At 54.6% G+C, this 22,088-nt stretch overlaps 1 protein-coding gene across 3 annotated transcripts in view; it reads right to left on the bottom strand.

Moving 5' to 3' along the window:
* MRAS (muscle RAS oncogene homolog) overlaps positions 1-21,974 on the bottom strand; it is a 58,138-nt gene extending 36,164 nt beyond the window's left edge. The window contains exon 1 of one of the 3 annotated variants that reach the window (XM_046678489.1): positions 21,770-21,974. The gene's annotated coding sequence lies outside the window, so the exon portion shown is untranslated. Of the gene's footprint in view, positions 1-1,459; positions 1,601-21,769 lie in introns of those variants that run through there. The other 2 variants (XM_046678504.1, XM_046678495.1) reach the window with 2 other exon arrangements.
* Between the last annotated feature and the right edge of the window lie 114 nt (positions 21,975-22,088).

Raw genomic sequence — 22,088 nt, 5'->3', positions numbered from 1 at the left:
ACAATATTTAAACGTTCCTTCTCCTTTGAGTGGATTTAAGCTCCTTTGGTATGGGATAGAAGACCCAGGAGCCAGCTGCAGCCCCAGCATCTGGTTCCCCAACTTCCCTACAAAGATGAGGATAAGCTGAGGCTTCAGTGAACTGAGTTCTCCCATGTGACAGAGATGTGGTCCAAAGGGCCCGGAGGGGAGGTGGAGGGACACAGGAATGAGGAGGCAGGGTATGGGCCAGCTCCCTCTCTCTGCCTCTCGGGTCAGGGGAGCGTGGTGTCAGCTCCTAGCTGCCCCTCCTTAACCGCTGGCCTGGCCTGGGGTGGCCAATGATGCTGAGCCAGGGTGAGCTTGTTTGCCTGTGAAAGAGGCTGCTTTTAAAATTCCCTTCCATTCTCTGCTGGCAGTGACATGAATAAAAAATACTAAGTGGGTGGGAAGGTACTGGGAAAGAAAATTGTTTCTCTTGATTTTCTTCTGAAAATAAAACAAGATAAGAAATATGATAGAGGACGTGAACTGAATCTTTGAGCCGGTGCTCAGACCACCCACAGCAGGATCACCTGCGGACTTGCTAAAACTTGCCAAGCAAGGCAGCTGGCAGGAAACAGTCTGACAAGGGCCCCTTCCTCTCACAGTGCCCTGCACTCAGCGCTTGAGGCCCCAAGAGCCCATGGGGAGCCAGCTCGGGGTTCCCTCCCAACTCAAGACTCAGTGGAATGGGGTTAGAATGCAAAACTTCTAATCCTGTGTTAACACAAAAATTGGACTGGGCCTCTGGTGGTGAAAAACCCTTTAGTGCTGCCCATAGCTGACTGGTCAAGTCTGGGCTCCTGCACTGGACACTCAGGGCAGTCACAGGCTGCCATGGCTGACCTCCCCAGCAGTACCCGTGCTGCAGCCTCTCACACTCTCCTCTCTCACCTGACCAGCTTTGCGTTCTCCCGGTGTGCCTTGTGGTCACACTGAGTCCTCTGCACACCCCGGGGGCCCTGGGAGAGCATGCACCTCTCCACAGGTCAGGCCCTGGTCCAGGAATCACATCCCCGGGAGGCATCACCTGCTACCCCGTGCCCCACACTTCCTGGTGCCAAGGCCAGCATCACACTTGAAATCTTCTACACTTACCGTGCACAAAAAGGCAGGGACTGCACCCTGTCCCTGTCTGTATCACCAAAGCCTGGTGCAGCATCAGCCAGGAGCAGACACACTTGAAGGAACCAGAGGCTCAATACTAGCTTTTCTGACCAACCGTCAGACAACCTATAGCCACAGCGCCAGCCCTCCCCATGCCGAGGGCTAAGGGACAACTCTACCAGCCAGGGTTTGGGAGTTCTCCCTCCCTCCACCAAGTCAGGCCAATCACACAGATAAGACCCTTCTGGAAGCAAGTGTGAGCCTAGGAAAAAAAGATATTGCAAAGGCAGGACAAAGTCCAGAACACCCCCGAATTCATAAAGGCTCTCACCAGATCTTCTCCTCATGGGCATGTTTCTCCAGTCTTCAACCTCCCCCAGAATAATCCTTGACTAAATGATGTCTTTGTAAATGGGGAGGGCAGTCAAAATGCCAAGGGGCGTGCACCACACTCCTACAAAATAGGCTGGTCTCACATGGTGTAGAGAGAGATTTTTTTTTTAAAGTCACCCCAAGATAAAAAGTAGGTTGGTGGTAAAGCAGCAAGCTGCTTACATTCACTACACCCCTCTCCTCTCTAGCCTATTCATCTAGAAGGCACCCTAGAGATGATTCTAGAACGTGGGTTCTTCACCATTTGGGGGTCATGGATGGCCCCCTGGAGGTGGGAGGGTGGGATAAGGTGGACTTAAGTTTTCTTTAAAGTCTCCCCACCAATTTTCTGGGCCGGACACTCTCCTACAGACGAACTGAGTGACCCTGGGCAAGGGACGGGTCACAGCCTCAGTTTCTAATTCGTAAGCCGGGGCTGGTTAGAGAATCAGCCTTTGCAGGACTGCTCTAAGCATGAAAATAAAACGAACGAAAACTGCCCAGTTTAGAGAAGGCGCTCAAATGTTTGTTCTCTCGCCTTGTTTACTTTGTTCCCAGAAGAGGCAGGCACAGGGACACACGCACCCTCCCAGTCTCCTCCCCTCCCCCACTGGAAGCCCGCCGCCACCTCAGCCCCAGCGCAGACCGATTAAATGGGCCTGTGCGGAACGTCACCCCCACTTAGAACGTTGTTTCCACGGGAAATGGCTCTGAGGTTCCCCACAGCTCCTCCACTCAGAAACCAACTTTTGGAACCGGAGCCACAGGCCGCGAGGCGGTGGAGGCTGGTTCCCATGGCAACCACCGCTCCCAGAGCCCCTCCCAGTCCACAGGCAACCCAAACCCTCGCTCATGCTGCAAACTTCTTCCCAAAAGGAAGATCGCTGCCTCAACAATTTTACTAACGTGTAAACGAAAACTTTAGGCATCTTTAAGCTGAGAAGTAAGCTGTTTTGGCTGCCTTTGCTCCTTTTCTCGCCCCACAGTTAGCACTATCTTGCCTTTGAGGTTTGAAGTTGTTTCCTGAATGACAGATTCGCTTCCCCAGGCAGCTCCACGAGGACAAGAGCCATGTCTCCTCACTCCCTTGCCTCTCACAGGGCCAGACAGGGGCCAACACATGGGAGGCTCAGGTTTATTCACTGACTGACTACTGGATACTGCTCCAGTGCAGGCTTCCACTCACCCAGCCCTCCCTGGGGCCGATAAGCAGGGTTGATGCCTGCCCTTCTGACAGGGCAGGCTCATGCCTGGAGGTGGGGGAGGCTGGATGGACCGATGTCCCCAGAATAACCTTTTCACCCAGCAATTTTCAAAGTATGCTTGGGGTGGGGGTGGGGGTGTCTGAGACCTCTCGGGAACAGTCTTGTGCAAAGACCCCCTTGGTTCTGGGGTGGGGGGACATTTGAGGGTGGGGTCAATAATAGCCTTCGACTGCAGCCAGGCAGCTCCAGCTCCTCTCAGTCTCTGGTATGGACTCCCTGTGTGACTGGAGCACGTTTCTTAACTTCCAGGAGCCTCAGTGAGAGCAAACTGGAGGCCCACCCAGCAAGGGCACATATCTGCACTGATACGGGCCCCTGGTCTCCCCCCATCCTGGTAGACCCCACGGATCTGGACACCCGACTGCCCCATCCAGGTCCTAACAACCCCTGCGCTGCATAGGGCTGCTGTGGGACCCAATCCAGTAACAGAGAGAAATGCCCAGGATGGCAGAGGGCCCCAGCAGCCCCCTAAGAGGCATATCTGCCCCCTTCTCCCAAGGTCCCAAGTTTCTAGGGACTCGACAGACAGAGCTTGTTTCCCAAAAGAAGAGCCCCAAACACTGCCCATTTTTCTAAGTAGGCATAAGTAAAAGAAATGGCTTTGGCCGCAGACACTGTCAAGGGGTCCATGTGCTCCCTGGCCTCTGCATCCACCCCATTCCCTCAGGCAACACCACTTCCAAAGCAGTGTCATGTGGTCCTGGCCAGAACAAATGGTCCCCAGGAGACACTACATGGCAGTAACAAGCCCACCATTTAGTGCGCATCTGCAGTGGATCAGTCAGATGCCACAGGTCATGCTTGGAACCACCAGCCCACACTGCCTTGAATTCTTTTGGCAATTAGTTTTGCAGCATCACAGGGATTTTCTTTGACTGTCACTGTGATTCACTAACCCACAGGGCACTCTTCATCCTTGTGGCTGCTGTCCTAGGCCTGATTATAGGACCACGGATTCTTGGAGCTGGGGCAGTGGCCAACCCAGAGCCTCTCCCAAAGATGCTGCCAACTTTACTGAAGGTTTAGTTTTCACTGCTTCTTGCTTCTCTATGTCCATACTAATTATTTAAAGATTCCCCCAACCCTATCAGTTGAACTTCAAGCTGTCTGGTAAATAAGGCTGGAAGAGGGGGACACATTCACTATTAATGGAGCTCTTGGGAAAGTGAATGGACTTTCATTCACACTGAGCTGAGTCACCCCTGGGAAGCTAACTTCATCTCTGTGATGTCTGGGTGTGCCCAGCTCAGGGGGATGAGGATACATTGGGGGGAGTGACCCAGCCCATGTGGAGGAAATGGCTCCACATTCCAGGAGCTGCCCTTCCCTTCTGCACAATTCCCAGGAATGGGCAGCTTCCCCAGGGCTGCTGATTTGCAGGCTGTGCATAAATGATGCATAGCCCCGCCAGGGGTCTCGGCACTTGGCATCCCTTAAGGCTTCACTCTCCCCTCCCCAAGACTTTGCTCCCGCCATCTGTCTCACATCTTTGCTAATCCAAGCCCCAAATTGTCACTGCAACACTCCCTCCCTCCAGGAAGAAACCAGTGCTCAGCTCACTCCATTATTAAGACTTAACAACCCACCCAACCATGTTATGCTATGCTGTAAAGGACCTTAAATATCATCAGGTCTAGAGGGTGAATATGGGGCATGGGCGCTGCCCCTTCCACTCCCGGAGCCATGGCAGACATCATATCATGGTCCTCTTCCCTGCCTTTTCAATGCAGCACCTTGGCAGTCAGAGCCAAGTGACTGGTCCAGAGCAAAAGCTTGTTTGCCACCCTAGCTGTAACCCACTACTCTTCTGGTCCCCTCCAAAATATCCCACCTACTAGCCATGCTGTTCCATCGGAGGGCTCAGGACCTTTGGAGGAATCTGCCTGGTTATCTCTGGAGAACTCTATTTCCCAAGTCTTTGGTTAATACACCAGCCCCTGCTTTTCTACCCCATCAAATCCAAACTCCTCTGCCAGGATCATACCTGGACTGCTGGCAGCAGGGCAGAAATGATCAGACAGGAGTCCAGAGATCCAGGCAAAGCCCAACGCTTGCAGTAAGCCAAGTGAGGGACGCAGTGCCCTTGGCCTTGCTCACGACCCCCCAGTGCCACGTGCTTCCTTATATCACAACTGTTAACACTTGGGTCTTACCCACTGGTGTGGGAGCGCCTCCTGACAGGGCCTGGAGCTTAGCCATCTACGACCCAGCACTGTGAGTCCCAGAGTGGCTGTGCAGAAACCACCTGCTGTAATAATTACAACAGTGATTACGTTCAAAACAATAGGGGCACTTAATCAACGTAAGTGATGCGTCTGATGCTGCTGGAAGATTTTACCAAATTAACTCACTGGATTCTCACAACAACCCTATGAGGTATGACTTTGATCATCCTCATTTTACAGTTGAACAAACTGAGACACAAAGAAGTAAAATAACTTTCCTAAGGTCACCCAGCTAGAAAGCAGCAGTGCCAGAACCTGAAACCATGCAGTGTGGCTCCAGAGCCCGCGGCCAACCCATCATACGAGGCATCCTCTCGTGGCTGGCAGAGTGGTGAGTGGGTGCAGAGTCAGGCCAGGCCAGAGGCAGCAGATCCAGGAGAGCTGGGTAGAGGTCAGCAGTGAGCCAGGGAGTGGTGTTAGGGAGGGCTCCAGGGCCAGATGGCTGCTCCTGTGGGAGGGGCAGCTGAGCAGGTCAGGGCCCTAGAGGCACCCAGGGCAAATACTGGTCACTGGGAACAGACACGCCCCCATCCCGACTGGGACAGTCTGCCAAACAGGACACAGGTGTGGTATTGCCAGGTACTCCTGGCCTGAGGGCCAGGGAGGAAGCTGGGGGATCAGGCAGCTACCCAGCATCATGGGAGTACCAGGTGGCTTTGAGACTCTCATTTTCCAGCACCTCTGTGTGGTACCCTCTCCACTGTGCCGGTCCCTGCCCCAGCCCCAGCCTGTGTCCTTGTGTTCCTACACACCAGCTGGTTCCTGCCTATCTTGGGGCTGGCCCCTCACCGGGAACCCCTCACCAAGGAGCTTGAGCTACGGACTCAGCCTGCAACCTTAGGCAACTTACCTACCTCTGTCCCTTGTTTTCTCTTCTATAAAAGTGGCAGCATTGGCCTCATGGTGGTTGTGACAGACTACATTTATTTTCTTGGCCCAGTGCCTGGCCCATAGTGAGTACTTGACCAACATCAAGTTGTTACCATCATCAGCATCCTTCAAAGTCCCTCCCACATCTCTCCTCCTGCAGGAAGCCCTCCTGCCTTTCCAGACTCCTTCCTGAGCTCATGTCCTGCAAACTGGTTCCACAGGTAACAGGTCAACAGAACTCAGCCCCTCACCACTCCCGCCTTGCTGTGCTCTCACCTGATCTACATGCTGGCCTCAGCTCCCCATTCTGCCCTGGAGGGCAACATCCACACCTCAGCCTGCCACTGTCATTCTTAGAGCAATGCTGTGGAGACCAGCAAGCCCCGAAATGCTTGCTGACCCAATGAAGGATGAGGTTTAAGCCCCTCAAAGACATTTCCCCAAATGTTTAGGAGATGCTTGTTCACTGAATAGACTGCAGAAGATTCCAAACTGCTGAGGACTCAGCAGTGAATACGGTCTCCCCTCTGGGCTTTAATCCAGAAGTGCTCTCCATCATAAAACCTAGCCCCTCTCTTGGTACCTACTGGTTTGGTAGATATGTCCTTGGAAAGAAAAGTCTAACAGGACACACAACATGAGAAAGGGCCCAGTTTTACCTGAGCCAAGGGGAGAATGATCCAGAAGGGGTAAAATGGACAAGCCATCAGTGTTGACCATCCTTCCCCCAATACACACATACACTCAGACTCCAGGACACTCGCACATCCAGTAAATGCTCTCAGAACCTACGGTGTGCCTGGTCCTGGAAGCTGGGGATAACTGAGATGAAGGAGCCTCAGCCCCTGGTCTTGGGGCTCACAGTGTGGGTGCGTGGGAGGGGCAGACAGAGGGTTATAGTGTACAAGGCCAAGTGGGAGTGCAGGAGGAGTGGGGGCATCTCACCCGGCCTGGGGACACTGCGGGAGGATTCCTGGTAGAGGCAATGCCAAAAGGGAGCCTTGGAGGCCAAGCAGGTACTAGCTAAGGTGAACAGTAGAGACAAGTGTATCCTAGGTCAGGACCAGAAGCTGCAAAGGTATAAAGCATGGAGGTGCGAAAAACCAAGGAGGCACCAGCTGCTGCTGGCACCGTGATGTGGCTGGAGCACAGAATGTGTGACGTGTGCAGTGGGGGAAGGGGTGGGGGTGGTAAGCGCGTGGGGAGGAGGCTGCTGTCAGCTCCCTGACAACCAGGCATCTTTATCTTTGCATCCCTAGCACTAAGCACGGAGCCTGGCCCGCAGTGGCTGCTTAACAGCACTCAGGGACGAAGGAAGAAGCGCCTGGCTGCAGGTGAGGCAGGCGAGAGCCCAGGGGCCCTGCAGGCCCTGGAAGCCCCCGGAGCACCATGCAGGCTCGCTGGACGGCTGCCCCACCCAACAGGCCCACCACTCTCTCTGGTGAGCACACTGAGGTCAACCAGCCAGAAAAGCCCAGTGGGATCGGACAACTCGCACTAAGTACTCCGGAAGCTCAGAGGAGGGGGAAAGGGCTGCAGGGTCAGGTGGGAGCAGAAAGGTCACGCAGGCAGGGCTGGCACGGCCACAAAGGCCTGAAGGCAGGACCATGTGCGGTGGCATTTAGTTTCCCCACTTTACCAGCGGGAGATAGAGTCAGAGACGTTGAAGCATTTGACAAGGGCACAGCTGGGGAAAGGGAGAAGCTGGAATCTGACAACTGAAACTCTGTCCCACTCACCACCCGGCGTCCAGGGGCCTGGTGGGTCTGAGGCCCTCAGAACCCAGGGGTTAAACAGGGCCCTGTGTCTCGGGGGCCACACCACCCTTCAGAACAACGTGCCCCTTGGCCACCTGGCCCTCACCGCCTCAGAGGACTGGGTCGCCATGTCCCACTACCACAGAGAGGGTGGGAGTGAACACAATCCCCTCCCCAAGCCAGGTCGCCAGGCCCCCACCACAGGGAGGGTGGGAGTGGACCCGGGGTGAGGGGCAGCGTCCTGCCTCCTGGCCTCCTTGAGTGGCAGCTAGGGGCAAAGGAAGAAGTGGCTTTATGTTTAAATTCTTATTCTCAGTCCTGGGGGCCTATTAATATTTCCCTAGTGCTGGGGCAGTCTCACCGCAACCGTGGAGGAGAACTTCTCTGCCTCCGACAGGGATCTGCACAGCCCCCGGGAAAGTCAGGCGGGCGTCACCCCACCGGGAAGGGTCAGCTTCTGGACACTAGGGTTCCCCAAACTGAGGGCCTTCAGACTCCCCAGAGCTTGGCAGGCCCCATCCTATCCCTCTCCCCATTTCGATTCAGCTATCCCCTCAGCCCTTACCCAGGGGAGGGGCTCCTGTGAGCCCCTCACCTCCTCACAGCTCCTCCTCGGGCTGCTCAGACTCACCCTTCACAAACCAGACTCAGCCAGCGCCACTCCCCAATCCCCCAGCCCCCCACCACTCCCCACACCACCCCTACTCCCAGCCTTCCCACTCCCCAACCTCCCCACTCCCCCATCACCACTCCTCAACCCCCTCCCTCCAGACCCCTTTTCCCACTTTTCTGTCCTGGCCTTCTCTCCCTCCTCTTCCTCTCCCAACAGCTCAAACATCCCTTTAGCTCAAATCTGAGGCCAAGGCCTGCTTGCACATCACCTCGGTGGCTCGGCCTGCCCTCTGCCTGGGCCCCTCCACCGGCACTGCCCTGCCACCGCTCCAGCATTACGGCCCCACAACCAACCCCTGGGATACTGATCCTCCAGGAAAACCGCCCACAGGTACCTGAAGCTCTCCCCGCTGACCACGGCACTCCAGGCCCTCCTGGAGCTGCCCCCAGCACCCTGGCGCCCTCAGGCAGCCTCTTCTCCTGCTGATTCGGTGCCTTGAGGACAGGAGGGCACCGGATTCCTCCCGGCTGGAGCCCCCCGCAGCGTACCGCAGAGTCTGCCAACGAATGTTCTCTGCCTGCACTGCCTTTTCACCTTTCCTCCGTCTGTGCAAACAGTACCCCTCCAGAAGGAACAGTCTCCTGAAGTGACCCCTCCCCCGGGGCCTCTCCTACCTCCCCAGGCCTCCTTCCACGCAGCCTCCATGATTGCACTGATATGTGGTGGCCAGGTGGCAGGTGGCAGCCAGAGTGCTTTGCAGCCATTATTCCACTGACTCCTCACAGCCACCTCACCGAGAAGGCATTGTTTAGCTGCTGCCAGTGATGAGGAACCCTGAGGTCACGGAGGCTCTGTGGGTTGTCCAAGGCCACATATCTCCATCTGCGAGTGCGACCACAAAGCTCCCAGCTCAGCCACATGGCCATTCTGCCTCTTCTCCCTTCAGATCTAGGAGCTGGGAGTCACGTTCCAGTCACATTCCCCCTGCTAGGGTGGGGCAGGGGGCTGAGGGCTGGACCTCGTCTCTTTATCTCAGGGTCCCCCTGGCACCCTGGCTTTCTGCACAGAGACGCTCCTGGTGTCTGCTGTCCACATTTCCAAAGCATAGGCTTGACACTGGGAGCAGACCCAGATTTTGGCTCGGACGGAGTGGAGGGCAGAGGTGGTGTAGGTGCCATGCCCATAGGCCACATGGGTCCCAGAGGAGTGGGGTGGTGGCCCTCATAAGGGAGACACCATGTGAGGAGTCCCAGTGGACACCAGCCCCGGAGAGCGGGCAAGAAGGAGGGGGTCCTTCCCTGCCACCCCTACTCCCCAAACACCGAGCTGCCTGCAGCTCCCAGTGCCCAGCTCCCTGGCTGCACCTGCCTCCTATGCTGGGGAGGCCATACCCTGCCCCTGAGCCTTCTGACGGCAGCAAGGCAAATCCCCTCATGCTGTCTTTCTCCCGAGTGGGGGGTGGGGAGCTAAACAGAGCACAACTTCACAGCTGTCCCTCAGGGCTGTCCCAGCCCAGAGCTGCCCATCCATGGCCTCACACCAGCACAGGAGGTAAGCGGCCCAGGAGAAGGGCAGGGGCGGTGAAGACAGCAAAAGGAAGGCCTGAGCCCGGGGCAGGCATCCCTCTGCGCCAGAAGCCCCTGCCTATGAGATGGACGCTTCCTGCCAGGGCTGACAATGGCCAAACCCCAGCCCTCCAAGTCCTGGATGACCCACCATCTCAACTGCTTCACCCTGTAGTTCAGGAAGAGGGACTCAGGAAACAAATAGACATCCCAAACTCGTGTGTTGGCAGAGACCAGGTTGATAAATGAGAGAAGGGGGCAGGCACAGGCAATAAGGAGCAGTGGGGCCTGTGGTAAATAGGAGACAACTCTTACTCTGACTGTGGCAACATGAGCATCTCTGCAACAGGCTGGCCAGACAGTCTACACCGTTAAAGAGTAGCCAGAAATCTGAATTTTTATGTGAAACTGACTTTTTAAATGTTGGCTACCAATGAAAAAGTTTTACACATTATATAAGCCAAACAAGTGACCCCTGGGTGGCCCCAGCCCACAAGGGCACCTGCTGCCACCCTGGCACGCCTCACACATCAAGTGGTACGGCCACTGCAAGGCAGATGACTCCAGGCGCTGCCTCGGCCTGGCCTGGCTTTGGCTGCACAGAGGTGTGAGATCACAGCGGGTGGCAGTGACACTGTGGAGGGCAGCAGCCAGTGTCACTCACCTGGGGACCCTCCAGTCTTTGGGGGGAGGGCACGCAGCCCACCCCAGGAGTGGGCTGATCCCAGGGAGGATGAGGGCAGAAAGGCACATTCAAAAACGACTGTTGCTTTGATTTGTTTCCATCATTTATATTCAAAACGTTAAACACCATTAATGAAAAATGTGAAATATTTTATGTTTGACCAAAAATGTGAAGAAACAGGGTCTAGGCTGTTCTCTAAGGTGGTGAGAGGCACTCCAGTCTCTGTTTTAAAAGAGTAGCCAGGCTGTAGAGAGTCAGGCTGGAGCAAAATCTGAGGGAAACTTCCTGAAAACGAGGCGGGCATGGCGATGAGCGGCGGGGGGAGGTCGGGGATTTTCCTGGGCAGAGGCTGTGAAGCAGGACAAGGGAGGGAGGAGGGTCGGGCTGCTGGCCCAGAGGGTGGGACCAGGGCTGGAGGGTCGGTGGGATGATGTCTCGGGGACCCTTCCAAACTCCGGAGCTCAAGCCCACTCAACTGGAAAGAAAAGCAGGAGGCCGCTTTCCCCAGCTCCCCCAGGCTCTAGAGAGCTGCTGCCTTTTCCCTGCTCTCCTAACCAGCCTGGCCAGGCGGGACAGCTAGTCCTGGCCGGCAGAGAGGGGCGGCAGGCAGAGCTGGCAGACCTGCTCCATTCCCAAGGGGCAGGACCTGTCCAGAAGCCACTGTTGGCCAGGGGTCCAGCCTCCCACCTCTCCTTTTCCTAGATACAGCACTTTCATAAAAAGTCATGAATCAAAGCTTTTGCCCCTCTGCTAGGCGTGTGACCTCTGGCACATTGCTCAACTCACTTTGTGCCTCCGTTTCCTCACCTGTTAATAACAGATCCACCTCCCAGCGTTGTTTTGAGGACAGAATGAGTGAATATACGCAAGTGTTTACAACAGGGCCCAGCACAGAAAGGGCTGCTGTTATTATTGCTATTATCAGCAGCAGCAGCACGTTGTGGGAACACGCGCCAATGCCCACTCCCCTAAACTGGGCAGCAGGGTGCCCGGGGCCGCAGAGCTATGTTTTCCAGGGTGCCCCAAAGCGCTCAGGGCAGGGGGAGTGTGGGGGGTGGGTGCTCGCTCTGCATCCCCTCCTTCAGCCTGAGAAGCTCTCAGCACAGCCTGCTCATAGGGAGACCCTGCCACTCAGCTGCACTGAAGTGTTACTGCTCCTGCGGCTTGGCCATGCCAGCGTTCAGCAAGGAAGCCCGTTTTATTTCTGACGGCTGGAGGAATGATCATAACCCGCAACGCGCCCTGGCTTGTTTAGGGGAGCAGAGAAAGGGGGCAGCTGCAGTGCTACAGCCCACCCTATAGTCCGTCTGATGCGGACACTCCCTGCCGGGCACAGTGGGAGGCAGAGCAGAAGTTAGGAGCAAGGAAATGAATCTGATGGGCCCAGTTCTGAATCCCAGTTGTGTCACTTACTAGCTGTGTGACCTTGGAAAAATTATAAACCTCTTGGTGCAAAACTACTGTTGGTGAACGGTAGCGGTGGATCCCAGCCAGAAGAGGAATCAGTCCGAGTCCTGCGGCCACGGTTGATAGTTATCATGCCTGCTTATTATGAAGTCCTGACCACATGCTAAGTAAGCACTTTACATACATTTCCCTGACCATCCCCGCTGGCCCTCAGACTAGGTGAGATTGCTGTCAGGCCCTTCCGAAGTGCCCCGCTGTCTGTCCGGCCAGCACTTGGCATGCTGGGGGTCAACTGCTTAATGGTTTATGACGTACTGTGTCTCCCCTACTGGACTGTCAGCGCCAGGAGGGCAGGCCCGCCTTGTTTTATCTTCTCCTATATCTCCAGTGTCCAGCACATGCCCGACACAAAGACGGCACTGGATCCATGGATCTACGTCAGTGCCAATCCTCACACCCATGCTGCAAGAGGTTCTAACAGGAGGAAAAACCAATGAACACTTGGGTTTGCTCGGGTCCTTGGGAAAGAAGGCCTAACTCAAGAATTCCAACTGTCTAGTACCAAGGACAGTGATAATCCATCCTTCTGCTGGGTCTTACTGCAGGTAGAGGTGCTGGCCTTGTGGGTCGTAACTGGCTCAGACGAGCTCCCTACGGGCTCTTTTCAGGCATCAAAAGACAGGCCCACAGCCTCATGGAGGATACATGTCATTACTGCTCTGCAATCAAAAGTAATGGAAACATGGAGTTCTCAGACGTCCTGGGGGAAAGGGTCCAGGGAAACTGGTCCCTGGAAAATGGCAGTAAACTAGACTTGAGGAGACAAACAGCCCGGGAGAAATTCTCTGGGGGTATGAGCAGGCAGGGCGAGGACGTCTGGTCCTCAGTTTTTACTTCTGCCCTGTTCTGAGCGATGGGTAACCCCCTTTCTTTAAGCCCTTGGTGAAGGCCTGTTATAACAACAGGCATGGCTTAGCGGGGCTTAGGAAAGGAGAAAGCCAAGTGCAGAGTGTGGCAGCTGACCTGGGAGGCCGGACGGCCAGCGAGCATGGTCCCCACCCCGAAATCCTCAGAAATACTGCAGATATGGAGGGTTTTCATCGACACTTGGGTAATTTTTAAATAAATGATACAGGCGGAAAACTTCTACAAGGAGAGAATCCTTTGGGAAGAAAGAAGAAATATTGGGGAGAGCCCCCCATTTCCACATATGTGGGATGAGGGCCTGACCCAGTAAAACTGGACTAGAGAAGAAAGGGACATGGGCGTGGCTGGGACAGCTGCGTTACAGCAGCCTTGTTCCCTGTGAGGGACACAGCAAAAGAGGCTCAGTGGTGGGGGCTCGCCCAAGGTCACAGAGACAGCAGGTGGTGGGGCAGAACTTGGATCGGGGGGCTTGTGGGCCTACAGCGCCCCTGCCTTCTCCTGCAGGTCTTCTGATGAAGGAAAGGAGGACTGACATCCCCAAGGTCCTTCTGGCTGCCCACTCTGCAGCCCTGCTGGTGGCCCAGACCCCTGCCAGAGACCCTGCCAGTGGGGCCTCTCCTTCCACACAGAGAGGCTCTCCCAGCCCTCCGCCCGTCTCGCCCATTCACACACAGCGACCCTACAGAGAAAGAGGCCTGTCAAAGGCTGAGCTAGAAGGGTTATTTTGTTGAAGTGCCAAATGACCTGTTCCTGCTCCCCCTTTCCATCCCTCCAGCCACCCCAGTTTAAGTCCATAAGTAAAACAAAGGCTTTGTTTCTTTATTTTGATTTCCTCTGTAAAATCTCAAACATGCAGGAAACACCCGCCCAGCCTCAGATAAGTAGACTCAGGCCGCTGTCCACTGTGGGCGGGTGGGGTCGGGGCAGCGAGCGGGGGCGGGTGGGAGGGTTCTGAAGCCAGCTGACCTTAGCTCCCCGGGAGTGCCAACAGGGCACCTGGGCCCCGGGCTCCTTAGCGCGAAAAGAAGGGCTTGGGTGTGAGGAACACCAGGCCTTCCCAGCTCTGCCGCCCCAGGAGCCTCAACCTGAGGAACGTGGGGTAGAAGGATGGCTGAGAAGATAGATCTCATACAAGCTATTTTTTAATATATGCCTTCAAGGCTTCGGGACAGTGGCTCCACCCTTTTCCATCATCTCCGGTTACAATAAAGCAGGCATTGAAAGAAGAACATGATAGAGGCTATTCTGGGCTGTTGAGACAACTTGTGAGAGAACGGTACTTGCCAAGAAAGATGGGTTTGCCTCTCTCTCCTCCTCGGGACCTCCAGTTCCAGTGGAATCAAAATACAAAGGGGTGAATTTGTGGGTTATCTAAAAGGGGGACTTTTCAAGAAGGTATGCTGAAATTCTAAAGGATAAAAAGGAAAAAAAAAAAACCCTAAACTTAATTAAAATTGATTTTGCTTTTGAAATGAATATATAATGCTTTGGGGAGGCAAGAATCTGTCCCTAGACTGCCCCAAAATGGTCGGCACCTATGGAGTGGGTGGGCCTCCCCAGCTCCACCACGCCTTCAGCAACCTCCACACACCTACAAGTACTTCTACTTTTAATGTGGGTGCTTGATATAACTAGGGGCAGCCTAACACACGGTTGTGTATAGCAGATTCTTTTTAAACCAGAACTTTTCTTTTAAAAGTGGGCCTGCAGCATCATTTCAAATAAAAAAATTTTTTTGACGGGAGGGCACTTTGGGGGAGGTACCCTATTCGTTTCCTTAACCAGTCTATCCTTCGACCAGGGCTACACCACTTTCATCACCCCAGTTTGGTAGGGTATTTTAAGGGCTGGTAAGACCCGTCCCTTCTCCTCGCTCATTCAACGGTCTATAAGCTAGGGGGGGAATCAAAGGCTCAACTTGGATTTTGAGACACTTCACTTTGGTCAACCATAGGATGCCATTTAGAGGAGGCAAAATTGGAGCTAGAGAAACAGTGAGAAAGCTATTGTGGTCATCTAAGCGCCAGATGCTAAGGCTGGAGCCAAAGCAGATACGGTTAGAAATAAGGGGAGAAGTTCAAGAAATAACCAAAACCATCAGGATTTGGAAGAAAAAAAAAAGTGGGCCTGTAAACATAACATATATGTATTTCTGTATAATCAAATAGGAATTGGTTTTATAATATGTTTAATCGCTCTCACTGGTAAAGTCTCTGATCGCTTCTCTTGAGAGACAGACCCCTACAAAGCAGGTCCTTCTGAGGTCTCTGGGCTCCAGCCGTTGCTGCCTTCTGCAGCATCTCCAGCAGAGTGAGGGAAAAGGACACAGGCAGTGTTGTTCTTTGTTGGCAACTCGGGGACAGAAAACATGTCAACTGCTTCTCATCACTTAGTAAGAGGATTTGGGGACTCCCTTGGGTCTCCACGTTCTATTATGAAACTAGTTCAAATCTTTGCCCCCCCCAGTCGTGACTCCCTAAAAATGGGATCCGCCTGGGTGTGGGAGGCTTTTCCAGAAGCTCGGGAATCTTTTCTGCACAGCTTTAAAAAGCACTGCTTTGCTAACCGCTCTAACTCAAGCCCCAGCTCCACGCCCGCGGGATCACATCAGGCTCCCGCTGGCTCGAGTCAGTCCGGGGGCGCGAAGGAGAAGGCTGCAAACAGGTGGGTGAGAAACCGTCTCTGTGGTCATGGGGAGCCCCAGCCTCTGCAGCTGAGACCTGCCTCTGCCTCCTGCTCAGCTCGGCAGGGAGGACGACCCAGGACCAGGCACCTGGGGCACTTTCTTTCTGGGAATGCTGAGCAAAGGGAAAGCTGGAGGGGCGAAGTGAGGGATCAGGAAGGTACCGCCTTGTACGTCAGTCTGCCTTCCTTTAAAGCAGCGCTACACTTTAGAACATAAATCTATTTTGTTAATGACTGTTTAGGATGAGCTGCTTAACAAATCACTGTCATCTAATTATAAAAAGAAAATCATGTTTTCTCTTTTTTCCAAATACATATATCTACCATTAAAATGACGGTTTGGTTTGGGCAGATGTGACTAAGCCGTGCTCTGCAGCCCGGCCTGAGCCCACAATGTCAGGGCAGGGGTTTTCAACGGCGGACAAACTTTCTGGAAAGCGTTAAATCCAAAAATGCCTACTCATTGGCAGCAAAAGGATCTGTCCCTGAGCTCGATGGAGCTCCAGGGGGCGTTTTCATTGAATTAGCAGGGACACGCACCTAAAAGAGCCAGGACATGGAAACTCAGGAGCAAGGCTCCAAAAGCTCCCACAGGCTGAGGACAGGCCAAACCACCAGGCCCAGTGACCAGGGACACGCAGGGAGTCCTGCCCTTCCGAGCGCAGAGAAGACGGTCTCATCTGTTCATTTTGGGTAATGGGTACATGGTGTTTGTCATATTACCCTTTATATTTTTCAAAATGAAAAAATATACCAAGTGCGCAAATGATTTAGGGGTTCAGAGTTAACTATGAGGTTAACGAGAGGCGGGGAAGACCAGGCCATGGTAGGCTCGCTCTCTGCCGCTCTTCACCCACTGATGCTTCTGCACCTTGTAACTTCTGCTGCCTCATAATGTCTTCACACATCGGCTGTTCATCCCCTCTCAGGAGGCCCTTGCTCCACCACAGTGCTGATTATGTTTGGCCAGACCCCCGTGGCACATGCCCCATGTGCACCAGGAGAGACGGGACGTGTCATTTTCGCTCAGCCAGCTCTGGGAGCAGCGGAGTGTAGCAGAAGGAACACGTGCTTCGGGACCAGACAGCCCTCGGGCAGACTCCTTCCAGGCTCTGCTCCTCTCAGGCTATGACTGAGGGCAGCCCAGTTGACCTCTCTGAGCCTCAGTGTCCACATCTGTCAAAGGCTAACAGCAAAACTGATGTAGGGTTAGAGATGGCGGATATAGGGTGTCTAGCCAGGCAGCCCACAAGTCTTCGTTGAAGGAAAGATGGGAGGATGGGAGGGAGGGAGGGAGGGAGGGAAGGGCAGGCTGACATACTGAGAGGCTGTCTTTAAACCATGCCACTCAAGGAGCAGGTGAAGAAAGCAGAGCTGCTCCTCGTGCTGGAGAAATGCACGAGGCCAAAGGTTCATGTGGGACAGAGCCAGCGGGACAGGCTAAAGGAAGAAAGGAAAGAACTTTGCAAGGATGAGAGAATCCTCGAATGGAGTGGACTGACTTGAGGGGCAGCAAGCTCCCTGTCTCTGAAGCGTCCAGCTGGAGACAAGGTCCCCACAGGCTGCTTGGAGGGGCTCCCCTGTTGAAAGTTTCCCAGCTGTGACTCAAGGGCTCACTTGCCCATTTGGGTCATAGTGTCTATTACTGAACTATTACTGGCTTAATCTTTACCTTAGAATCATCATACTTTTTAACTCAAAATCTTTCTTTAGCCTTAATCTGAGCAAAATGTCCATCAAAGGACCCACCCAGTGGCCCAGTAATTAAGTTTGCACCCTCTGCTTGGGCAGCCCGGGATTTGCCAGTTAGGATCCCCAGTGTGGACTCATGTACTGCTTATCAAGCCGTGCTGTGGCAGGCATCCCACATATAAAGTAGAGGAAGATGGGCATGGATGTTAGCTCTGGGCCAACCTTCCTCAGCAAAAAAACCAAAAAACAAAAACAAAAAAAAACCCCACCCATTAAAAAAACCCAGGTTTGTTGTGATGCCTGTACTTTTATAATACATACAAACAAGTATATAACTATTAAAATGAAAGATGCTGCATGTGTCCCACCTAAAACCATCTCCCTCACCACCAGGAGAAACACACTTTACTGGGTCTGAATCTAGACTAAAGGTGTCCCAGGCACTCCTTCTGGGTCTACATTCTGTTATCTGAAGGCTGCCTGAATATTGATAATGCTCTTAATTCTTATGACTCTTTCTGGTCTCCCAAGCACCTTCTCATCTGTGTATTGCATCTAATCCCCATGACAAGCCTGAGGGCGGGCAGAGATGGAGCCTGGGCCCCTGCAGCACGGGACCCACCCAAGGCCCCACAGTCAGTCAGAGGACCAGATCCTGAGCTCAGAGCTCCCAGCACTCCATCCCACCCTCCTTTATTCCACCATTACACGCTGCACCGCCAAACGCACGCCTGGTGCTCTCCAAAATCTCAACAGCAATACAACCCAAATGCAAACTGTGATGTTTTATCCATCTAGGTGGCCAGATGCCAGACTCTCTAGATGAAATATGCCCCTCTGAGACCCAGAATGTCACCTCAGCAACCTGTGATGACCCACATTGTCATTTGGCCATCTGGCCCTCAGCAGGCCCCACCTAGTAACACAACAAGAATACTAAAGGACGATGATAGGGACATTAAAAAGCTAAATACAGGCCTGGCCCCATGGCCAAGTGCTTAAAGTTCCATGCACTCTGCTTCAGTGGCCTGGGTTTGCAGGTTTGGATCCTGGGTGTGGACCTACTCCGCTCACCAGACATCCTGTGGAAGTGTCCCAAATACAAAAATATAGAGGACGACTGGCACAGATGTTAGCTCAGGGCTAAGCTTTCTCAAGCAAAAAAGAGGAGGATTGGCAGCAGATGTTAGTTCAGGGGCTAATCTTTCTCAGCAAAAAGAAAAAAAAGGCTAAATACACATTGCTACTTCATGACTCCTACAAGAGGGACGGCCACAGAAAGCTGCGTTGGATCATGCCAACCAGCTAAAAGGGCCTAGGGGCTCAACAGTGGAGGCCGGGCCAAAGAGGACGAGGGGGTGGAGACTCCGGGAATAGGTGGGACTAACCTCATCCCCTATCACACACAACAGGAACACTACCTAGAAGTGTTAGAAGACAGGAGACAGGCACCATGGAGTGCAATGTGGCTGTCAGCTCGGTCTCAACACAGTGGGCTCTGCTGGCTGAAGTACCGCTCTCTTGGTAGGAGTTCCATAAGACAGATCTGCTGGCTAACTGCAACTCACAGGCTGAGAACTGACAATGGTCCCACCCTGTTTTCACCCTTGACACCCATCTCTACCACAATGGCACGCTGGCCTGGTGGGAGGGCAGCGCCAAGTAGGTCCTCGTAAACAAAAGTGAAGCAACGTGGCTCCGACCAGGGGATCTAATCTGGGATCCAGGTCTCATTTTCAGAGATCCATGAGCCCCCTGAACTGTATGCCCCACTTTGTACATCCAAGCAACTTTTCTCTGGGCTTCCCATTGGCATGTTAAAGAGGCTGTGACCCAAGAAGGTAAAAACCATTGCTCTGGACCCCAGACCCTCAGCCTTCTTGGCTGCCTGTCCCATGCAAGAACTTGCTGGAAGTGGCACTAATGTCCCATCCCCATGTACAGAGACTTCACAAGAGCTGAGAGCATCTTTGGGAGATCTAAGCTCTGCTTAATCCACTACTACTTGGGTTTTGTTATTTATAGCCAACAGCATCCCCAAGGATCCAGTACCATAGGGCCCAGTAGCATCATCCAAGACCACGAGGGTTGGCAAGGCCTCAGAGTCCACCCACAAAATTGCTCTCAAAGCTTGAGTTCTCTGCTCAGCCTTGAGACAATGGAGACCTGCCAGATGCCCCAGGGCACAGGGAGCTCACCCAGATCCTTCCTTTTTCCCACCCCCAGACAAAGGTAACTGTACCTTATAGCCAGCCAGATATCTGCCCCGGACCTGGCAGTTACAGAGCCGCGGGCATTCAACACACTCTCTGGACACTTGAGAACATTCTAGCTTTGCACAAGAATGTGCTCCCACTTAGTTCCCATGAGTATGGTTTATATGAAGGACACAGCACTCAGGAGCAAGTATGTTTTCGGTCGCTGGCAGGGAGGCACACTCCATTAGGGCATTTCATCGGCAGAACAATGACTGGAGCAGGCGTGAAATATAAAATGGAGGTCACATTTCCCTGAGAACTCACTTGATCCAGCAGGCTGATCAACATGGAATTCAGACTGAGGTTAGGACCGCCACCCCAGGAGCGAGTTCAGTTCATCAGCGCCTAGCAGTCCCCCTGGGTCCGCGTGAGCGCTCAAGCTCAGGAAGCAAACCGTGGGATAACGGACCTGTCACTTTATAAGCAGCTCAGACTAACTGAAAGCGTGAAATACCTGTGGTTAGAGCTAACAACAAAATAACAGTTATACTTGTCACAAAAACATCTTACACAGGTGAAAACATGAGTAGTGGAAAATGCAAGCTGCCATATGCAGGAGCAGAGCTGGCAACCCTGGAAGACTGTCGCTTGCCTCCCGAGGGTTCAGCAGAGGGCCTTGACCCCCCCTCTCCGTAAGGAAATGTCCAGGACACGGAGAGGGGAGGCAGTTTCTACCAGAGAACCCATCTTACTCAACACCCTCCCCCCAAAGAGGATGGCAGCCCCTGCGGCCTTGAAAACCCCAAAGCCTCAAAGCTCGGTGCCTCCCGCCTGGCCCGAGAAAGGGCGAACGACACCACTAACCACAGACAGAGAAGCCAACTGACTGCTGAGAACAGACCCAAGGGTGAAAACCAGGGCCCAAAATGTTTTCAGCTCCAGTCAGCAGGGACACGCGATTTACAGGAAATTAGGAGCTTTACAAAATGCTGGCCAGCTCAAGTTTCTACCCCGGGAAGAGAAGCAGGACCAACTCTCAGAACTGTCCCAGAACATGCTTTGTTCACTGCAAAGCCCCTGACACGTGCCAGTTATTAATACCAACAGCTCACCATCCCACACTTCAACCAATCAGCCAATGTCGATGGAGCCAAAGCTTCACACTATCTGCCCCCGGAGCCTCCATCCGCGGGACAGCCAGACCCTCTCGGGAGGGGTCTGAGCAGCTGCATAGTCTAAAGTGTGGATTCTAGACGCGATCATGGGCAAGTTACTGAGTCTTTCTAGCCCCGATCTAGTTCGCCATTTGCATATAGGATAATAATAAAACCTTTCTGGAGGAGTCTTGTCAAATGATGAGCCAGCACGTCCACCCAGCCCCGGTCTCTGTGAGCCCCGCCGGCTGCTGTGATTACAGGGAGCTCCAGAGAGCTCTTAAGACAGATCTCATCCTCTCGCTGCCAGGAAGGGCACTCTTTGGAGCCCACAATTCCCAGCCTTGTCAGTCCCCCTCTCTGGTCAGGTCCGGGAGGGAGCGTGAGTCCTGGAGGCGGAAGCACCATTCTAGCCCAAGGAGGCCCGTGGGGGGAGGGGGGTCAACTCCAGAGCTACGCGATCAGGGCCCCGATGAAGCAGCCCTTGTCCACCGCTCCAGCCTCGGCTTTGTCCCCGGCCAGCACAGACCTCCGTTTCAGCCAGAGTCTAACTGGGTGTCCAGTGCCCAGGCATCACCTCCTCTAGGAGGCCTTCCCTGACCTTCCACACTGTCTGCTCCCACAACCACCGCGCTTCGCTGATCCCAGTCCCGACCACGCTGGGCTGTCGCTCAATTTGCGTCCCTACCTTCCGCGCCGAGTGGGAACTGGCACTGTGCCCCACACACGGGGGGCGCCCCAGCCAGGTCCGGTCAATGAATGAGCCGGGCCCTCGCTGCGACCAGAGCCCCAAGCCCCGGCGCAGTGCAGGGTTGTTTATGAAGCAGGCTGCTTTTCATTATTCTGATGACTCTGACAAGTCCCCCCGGCGGATCCCTGCCCTTGTTACGCCATTTTAAAAGGGGAGAAAGAGCCCCCGCCCCCACCCCCAGCCCAGCCGCCCACCTCCCCGCGGATTCTCGCCAGGGCAGACATGGAACCCAAGGGCGGTTACCAGGAAAGGGGCTCTCTGGGCGGTGGGCAGGCCCTCCCCACTGGGGTCTCGATCGTGGCCGATTTCTCGATCGCACACCGTTACGTGGGAGCCTGCGGTGGGGGCAAAAGGCCACTCGCCGCCAGTCCAGAACGCACCCCCCACCCCCCACCCGAAGGCGGCCACACCTCCCGCCCCGGAACAAAGCACCCGCCCGGGCCCCCTCCCCTGCCCGGCCGCGCCGACCACTCACCGCGCGCTCCGGCCCCGCTCGGCTCTGGCCCTCAGGCCGCCTCCTCCATGCCCGCGCCGGCGAGGAGGCAGCGCCGCGCCCGCCCGGCCCCGCGGCAGCCGGACTGACGGCTCCCGGCCCGCGGGCCCGCCGGCCGCTCTCGCCCGTCCCCGCCCCGGCGCCTCCTTAAAGCGACCGCTCAGCCCGCGCGCGCCCCGAGCCCCGGCGCGCCGCGCATTCCTTATATTGCAACAGCGCCTGCTAAAAATAGAGCGCCGCCGGGGCGCGGGGGGAGCCGGGCCGGCGCCGCGACCCCGCCGCCCCCGCGTGCCGCCCGGCC

Source organism: Equus quagga, chromosome 1 (genome assembly GCF_021613505.1).
Source record: "Equus quagga isolate Etosha38 chromosome 1, UCLA_HA_Equagga_1.0, whole genome shotgun sequence".
NCBI lineage: Eukaryota > Metazoa > Chordata > Mammalia > Perissodactyla > Equidae > Equus > Equus quagga.
Note: the sequence above shows the minus strand (reverse complement) of the source record. Positions and strands in the feature narration are given on the sequence as shown.